Raw genomic sequence first — 8712 nt, 5'->3', positions numbered from 1 at the left:
CATCTGTGGTTGCATTATTCTATTATCAATTTGCCATAATTTTTAAGTATGTAAGAGATGATTTCATTGATAGCCATAGACTACATGTCTTTCAATGTAGACTTCCACTGAGAGGAACATATTAGACTATTTAGGAACCAAATTAGGAACTAAATGTAGACGGTCATACCAGCTTGATCATCAATGAAAATGTCCTGTAAATGTCCTGGAAAATGATCTCTGGAAAAGAGTGGGAACCCTGACAGTCTATGGTCAAAACCATCTGCAAATGCCTCCACAAATGCACATGCAGATCTGTAAACCTGCAGGCCAGTTTGCAAATGTGTACACATTATTAATAGTGGGTTATGTTTTTGCTGGAAGAACTGAGAAAACATGTCAGCCTGATTATTAAACAAAGGTAGAGGACCCTCATGCAGACATGAAGTTTTATTAAAACAAAAGATTAATAATAGCCAAAACAACACGTACGCTCAAACAAATGCCCAACATAAAGTCCAGCTCAACACCTGAGGAAACCCAAAACCCAGGAGGAAAGCAGAAATCACAGAGAAGGTGAAGCAGAATTAAGACTGGGAGCACTGGGAGCATTGGGAGCTCTACAACAAAACATAGGTACTAAAACAGCGAAATCAGACAGGTGTGGAAAACAAGACACAGGTGAAACAGATCAGGACAGACACAAAATCACAAAGGCGGGGAATATACAAAGACAAGAAGTAGAACTAGATCTTACACATAGGGAGCAAGAAGTACAACATTACAAAGGAAGCATTGAGGTTTCAGTGTTTCCTTTGTAATGTTGTAACAAACAGAACAAATAAAAACAGAACAAGCGACCTATACTACGAAGTGGGTTCAACATATCTCAGACATCCTTTCCTTATCCCGCTTCACCCAACATGGCAAAGAAGATCACATAAAGATGTCACAGAAAGCTGGTTATCAACATGATGACTCAAACTAGAGTTACCCTGAGCAAGCTCACATGGAGGGGGCGGAGTCATCAATGTACCATCAATCACAGACATGGACAGTCTGCCGTCAGCACATCGACATATTTCTAAAACTCAGAGCACTGAAATGAGAAACATATAACTCTCTATTTGCATACAGGACAGTGTTTCATGAAGCCTACCTCCTCCATTTGTGTGTACGAACACTGGAGGAGGGGTGACAACAAGCCCCACTCATCGCGAATGGCTAAGTAACAGAGAAAGAAACAAATAACACATCTTGCTGAGGAAAAAACTATATGAACAAATTATACAAAGTTCCCAAGCAGCACTTACAAGGATCAAGCGGCAAGATACTAACAATACCAGGTGCAACAAATTAGGCTACCAGAGAAGAAAAAAGAAGTCAACACAAACATGGCTTAACCCTCTGCCAACAACATGCTTATTATCTACAACAGAGAATTGGGGAAAAGCACATACAATCCTCAGGGACACAAGGCACCTGCAACACTGTGACGGCTTGTTAACGGTGAAATCCCCCCCAAAATCTGACCTACAAGTTTCTGATGAGGCGAGTAAGGCAAAGAGGAAAAGGTATTCAAGGTAAGACCCTGGTGAGTGAGGTCAAAATAAATATTTTTAAGATTGAGAAGTATGATGTCAGGAAAGCAAAATCAATAACTGTTGTCAGTATTTTTATTTGTTAAAGCTGGGGTTGGTAATCAAATTTAGATACACTTTTTGTTATACTGGTTAAAATGATCTTTATGTTCTGATGGCAATCAATACATGATGTGTTCTTAAAAAAGAGTGAAAAAAGCTGCTATCTACAGCCGGAGTAAACCTGGGAAAACACCAACCAATCACCGTTTTTTGGGTCCCCAAATTTTAAACCAATCAAATCCCGTACTGCCATTCTTGCCCGCCTCCTGTGCGTACATTTCCCCGGCGTTCACTCCCCGTCCCCTGCCTCTGCTTCCCCTGCCTCTACTGACTGCCCCTCTCGCTCGACCTCGGGCCTGTCCCCTCTGACCCGATGAGGTGCTTTGCTCAGGACTGTAGTCCGGATCAGAGTCTAAAAAGCTCTCACCACGGGGGCTCTGACAAGCAAAAGAATTAATGATATTCAGCAAGTCCTACAGAAGATGTAGATGTACTGTAGCGTCTGTCAGGACGCTGTAGGGACGACGAGCCGATTCGTGAACATGTTGAGTTTTACTAACCGGTCACTGTCGGCCGTGATCACGCCAACCAACAAAGGAACAATCAATGTTTGAATGAATGAAGAACTTCTCCTCTTGTCTCTCCTCTCTCCGCTCGCACACTCTACACCTCTCCTGAGGCCTTCACTAACCGTCAACACTGTAGGAATTAAGAACATCTACACTGAACACGTTTAACAAACAGTAGAGCTGTTACAGTATTATATGTGTTATAACTTTTCTCCTGATATCGTGTCACCGGTACAACTGGATAATGCTAGCATGACAGCTTTGAGTACTACTAACAATAGCCATGTTTGTTTGTGTTTTTAACTTTCACTATGATAATGACCGGTTTTGAATCAGTCACCATCATATGGTCGCAAGTCAGCGGCGCTCGTGCATGTGAGCGGGGGGGGCGTCATTTCGGAGGAGCTCTGAGGGGAAGGGGGGGAGGGGTTAGACGGAGTCATGAGGAAATGCTACATTCAAATTCATGCTAGTTTTCCGAGACTACCAACCCCAGCTTTAAACCATACAGGGAGACAGAGGATGCATCTCAAAAACTCTAAAGTCCCATCCTCAAGTCTTCCACTTGCGTTGTTCACTTGCATCTTAGTCCCTCCCACCAGAGATACAAGGACAAGAAGAGAAGGAGAGAGGAAACAAGGAGATTGTTTTTGAGGGAATTTGTACTGACAGCTGATCACTTCTGGATCAGCTGTCAGTCAAATTTATCAGCTGTTTGTGTACGCACACATGTTCACTGTAATAACAGACACAGTCTGATAATTAATACTTCACTGGCTCAAGGAAGCCTGCAGTGGTGGCTCCCATACACAAGGATGGTGACCCTCTTCTATTTGCCCACTATAGCAACCATCAGTATTTTGCCCATAGTGTCAAATGTTTTTGAGAAATTGGTTGTTAAACAAATCCTCTGTTATCTCAGCAATGAATCCTTTCCACTTCACCCATTGCAATTTGAAATTCAGGGCTAACCACTCAAAAGAAACATCTTTCTTCTACTTACAGACAGAGTTTATGGGTCAGTGTATAAAGGTGAGGGTGTAGGCGCTGTATTCCTTGACTTGTGCAAAGCATTCAACACTGTTAATCAGAACATCCTGCTACATATGCTACTTAAAGCTGGGGTTGGTAATCAGATTTAGATACACTTTTTGTCATACTGGTTAAAATTATCTTTATGTCCTGATGGCAATCAATACATGATGTGTTCCTAAAAAAGAGTGAAAAAAACTGCTATCTACAGCCAGAGTAAACCTGAGAAAACACCAACCAATCACCGTTTTTTGGCTCCCCAAATTTTAAACCAATCAAATCCTGCCCAGCCGTTCTGCCCTCCTCCTGCGCGGACATTTCCCCGGCGTGCACTCCTCCGAGTCCCCGTCTCCTGCCTCTACTTCCCCTGACTCTATTTACTGCCCCTCTCGCTCGTCCTTGGGCCTGTCCCCTCTGACCTGATGAGGTGCTTTGCTCAGGACTGTAGTCCAGATCAGAGTCTAAAAAGCTTTCACCAACAAGCAGAATAATTAATGACGTTCAGTAAGTCCTACAGAAGATGTAGATGTACTGTAGCGTCCATCCGGACGCTGTAGGGATGACGAGCCGATTCGTGAACATGTTGAGTTTTACTAACCGGTCACTGTCGGCCGTGATCACGCCAACCAACAAAGGAACAATCAATGTTTGAATGAATGAAAAACTTCTCCTCTCCTCTCTCCGCTCGCACACTCTACACCTCTCCTGAGGCCTTCACTGACCGTCAACACTGTAGGAATTAAGAACATCTACACTGAACACGTTTAACAAACAGTAGAGCTGTTACAGTATTATATGTGTTATAACTTTTCTCCTGATATCGTGTCACCGGTACAACTGGATAATGCTAGCATGACAGCTGTGAGTACTACTAACAATAGCCATGTTTGTTTGTGTTTTTAACTTTCACTATGATAATGTTTTGGTGAGGACCGGTTTTGAATAAGTCACGATCATATGGTCGAGAATCAGCGGCGCTCGTGCATGTGAGCGGGGGGGGGGGGGGGGGGGGGGGGGCGTCGTTTTGGAGGAGCTCCGAGGGAGGAGGGGAGGGGTTAGACGGAGTCATGAGGAAAAGCTACATTCAAATTCATGCCGGTTTTCCGAGACTACCAACCCTAGCTTTAACTTCAATTTTTATCAAAAACTTATCAAGTTATACCTCACATCTCGCTCACAACTTATTAAACATGGTAACCATAAATCCTGCACCTATCAACCGGGCCCACAGGGCTCTTTGTTGGGCCCAGTTATGTTCAGCACCATCTGTCAACAGTGTGGTATTGTAATGTGTGCTGACGACACAGTTATCTTCATTCATGAGGCCAACCGCATAAGTGGTTGCCCTCAAACTGACAACAGTTGAAAAGACACATCTTGGATCAACAAAAACTGCCTACAATTAAATATTTCAAAAACAGTATGTTTTGTTTTTTACCAAAGGTCACAGCATGGATGTTTAGCAGAACATTCTCACTTCAGGGCAAGGATCACAGGTTGTGTCAGAATACAAATACCTGGAGTTCACAATGACTCAAACCTGCTTAAAAAAACACATCCAAAAGGTCTGTAATGACATAAAGTTGGCCAATTTCCGCAACAAAGGTTTAATTACACAAAAATATTTTCTGTCACGTCACCTACTGCCTGAAAAGTTGGTCTAACTCAGACACTACACTCCTCAAACCACTGGAACCACCATACAAATAGACAGTCAAAACCTTTGACAAAAAAACATTCAGTTTCAGTCACTGTCATACACTAAAGAAATACTGTCTGCTTGGCTGGGAAAACCTCAACAAATACAAACATGTCAGTCTAATGTATAGAATCCTTCAAGGCTTAGCTCCCCCTCCGTCTAGCTTGATCAATCTTAAAACGAACACAATGTAAACCACTAGAGAGGCAGCTACACAACCCCGCTCAGGAAAACCACATCTGGTTAGCTTTCATTTCCTTCAGAACATCACATCAGTGGAATTTAATACTGTATCTGTACCGTCAGATTACATCCAATGTTCCTTGTTGTCAACTTTTGATATTTGAATTATATTTGTTTGTTATTTGTTTTCTTTCACTGTACTACTGAACATATTGTCTTATTTGTATGTTGCCGGATAATATCTGGCAAAGGAACCACCAATGAAAATTAGCCTTTTGGCTAACTTGGGAGCATTTACATTTGTGTATATGTCAATTAACATACATTTTCCCTTTTTCAAACAAATTAAAGTCCCAATTCTGATCCGGTCTGTACAGACTCCCTAAAATGTTATATAGCACTTTCACAGATAAAAGTCACAATGTGCTTTACAAAGACAAAACATAGTATGTTTCCTGTATTACAGGAAAATAACTAAACAAATAGGCAGCATACAAAGTGCTGTGGTTACATGATCCACAGGTATATGTGCAAGAATTTGAGAAAACAGTCCAGAAATACAACAAACAAATAATAGTGCATTAAAAGTTGAACAGCTGTGTTTTTTCAAATTGTTTTACTGTGTTTCTGTTAATTTACATGTGGTGTTTCCTGAATGTGTTGGGATTACATGGGGATTAATAATTATCTAACCTAATCTTTACACACTAGTATGCAAGACACCCGCACAGTCTATCCTCATTGGTAAATGGGCCTTAAATATCCAAGATGTGCAGGTGTCTTTGTCTAACCTATTCAGTGACCATGAAGCCATACTCCGAAGAAGCTGAAAAGAATTCATGAGGCCATTGCATTTGTGGATGTATTTATGCATTTGCAGATGGTTTTGCCGTAATAAAGGAACAATTGCCCTGTTTTCTGAATGAGGTCATAAGATAAGATATAATTTTATTGATCCCCCATTGGGGGAATTTATTTTGTTACAGCAGCTTACAACAAGGGATGGGAAAACGACAATACACTTACAGAATTAAACTAGAATTACACTTACAGAATTAAACTAGAATTACACTACCAGTCAAAAGTTTGGAAACACCTTCTCATTCAAGGGTTTTTATTTATTTTAATTATTTTAAACTCTATATATTAATACTGAAGGCATCAAAACTGTGAAAGAACATATATGGAATTATTTCATTAACAAAAAAAGTGTTAAACAAAGCAGAATATGTTTTATATTTTAGATTCTGTAAAGAAGCTTTCTTTTGCCTTGATGACAGCTTTGCACACTCTTGGTATTCTCTCAGTCTGCTTCATGAAGTGGTCTCCTGGAATGGTTTCTAATTAACATGAGCCTTTTCAAGAGTTCATTTTTAGAATGACTTGCCTTCTTAATGTGTTTGAGACCATCAGTTGTGTTGTTCAGAGGTAGGGTTAGTACACAATGGATAGCTCTATTTGACCTCTATTGTAATCCATAATATAGCAAACCCATATTATTTCATAGTTTTGATGTCTTCAGTATTAATCTACAAAGTCGAAATTATTCAAAGAAATGAAACCCATTGAATGAGATGGTGCGTCCAAACCTTTGACTGGTGGTGTACATTAAAGGTAAAAATAAAAGATAAAATATAAAAAATATGTACACACTATTTACATGTCATACTTATGCATAGATAAGTTAAGTTATTTCACAGAGACAAAGAGAGAATTTGCAGTGAGTGTAGCAACAAGAAAAACAATAGTATGGCATTATTGCACAGCAATAAGCAACAGATGTTGATGTGACAGGTTGAAAAGCATTATATAAGTTAAAAAGAGTTTAAAAACAGTTTATTAAGTTCATTGTTTATAACAAAGCTAAAATCTACATCGTGTATAAAAACAAAATTATTTCATAAGTTCTAGAGAGTGATTGAAAATCATCTAGAAACATTTAAGTCATTTGAAATGCATAAAGTCACTTAATAGTTAAAAACAAACAGTAATTACGCAAAGGGTGTTTAAATATACTGTTTTACTATGTTTTCTATCGTTTAAAAAGTAAGATTTATTCATGTTGATCTGTGATCTACTTAGTAGTCTGTGTCAGATGTTCATCTGTGATCGATTGCTTCGGTCTCCACCTGCAGAGCAGGGAGATCGCGCTTTTTTCTGCATTCTATTAAACGCTCTGGATGAGGAAACAACACGATCACGCTCGTGATTCTTTCTTCACTTCCATGAGTGTAACATTGACAGTGTCTTCACAGTACACTTATAAACTAATTATAAATGAGTGCTAGAGTTACAGTCTGATTGCAGATGGGATGAATGATCTGCGGTAGCTCTCCTTCTTGCAGGGTGGCTGTCTCAGTCTCCTTCTTAAGGAGCTGCTCAGGGACCTCACACTCTAATGCAGGGGATGACAGGAATTGTCCATGATGGATGTCAGCTTGACTAACATCCTCCTCTCACCCACTCTATGGAGTCCAGGGGACAGCCTGGGACCACCTCCTCCACAATGTAAGTACGCATCTAATCAATGCAGACCGCAAACCCTTTGATTGGTGCACTCAGCGACATTGTATCCCACATTTACAGCACTTCCGGGATTGCCGCACATTGGCCGTGTATTTAGTCTCCTCCGATGTCTCCTCTCTATTCTTCCCTGTAAACATTGCTGTATGATAAACAGCAACATGTATCAGCTCTAGTCAGATCTATCTGCACTGATGATGGAAATACATCCTTGGTGCATTCACTCTCCGTGTTTTTGTCTCATCAGTTCTTCCTTCATGGTTCAAACTCAGCTGTGTTGATGTTAGTCTTGATTAATCGTTTAACTTCTTCATATGTTTCTCATTTCAGTGCTCTGAGTTTTAGAAATATGTCAATGTGCTGATGACAGACTGTCCATGTCTGTGATTGATGGTACATTGATGACTCCGCCCCCTCCATGTGAGCTTGCTCAGGGTAACTCTAGTTTGAGTCATCATGTTGATAACCAGCTTTGTGTGACGTGATCTTCTTTGTCATGTTCAGTGAAGCGGGATAAGGAAAAGATGTCTGAGATATGTTGAACTCACATCATGGTTTAGGTCGCTTGTTGTTCTGTTTTTATTTGTTATGTAGTACCTCTGTGTTCCTTTCTTTTCACTGTCACATTCCTCACCGTCCTTGTGTTTCTGTACTTCCTGTGTGTCTTCGTAGTGCCATGTCCTTGTATTGAGGTTTCAGTGTTTCCTGTTTAATGTTGTACTTCTTGCTCCCTATGTGTAAGATCTAGTTCTATTTCCTGTCTTTGTATATTCCCCGCCTTTGTGATTTTGTGTCTGTCCTGATCTGTTTCACCTGTGTCTTGTTTTCCACACCTGTCTGATTTCCCTGTTTTAGTACCTATGTTTTGTTGTAGAGCTCCCAATGCTCCCAGTGCTCCCAGTCTTAATTCTGCTTCACCTTCTCTGTGATTTCTGCTTTCCTCCTGGGTTTTGGGTTCCCTCAGGTGTTGAGCTGGACTTTATGTTGGGCATTTGTTTGAGCGTACGTGTTGTTTTGGCTATTATTAATCTTTTGTTTTAATAAAACTTCATGTCTGCATGTGGGTCCTCTACCTTTGTTTAAT

Source organism: Notolabrus celidotus, chromosome 5 (genome assembly GCF_009762535.1).
Source record: "Notolabrus celidotus isolate fNotCel1 chromosome 5, fNotCel1.pri, whole genome shotgun sequence".
In the NCBI taxonomy this organism is placed as follows: Eukaryota; Metazoa; Chordata; class Actinopteri; order Labriformes; family Labridae; genus Notolabrus; species Notolabrus celidotus.
This window is presented reverse-complemented; position numbering follows the sequence as displayed.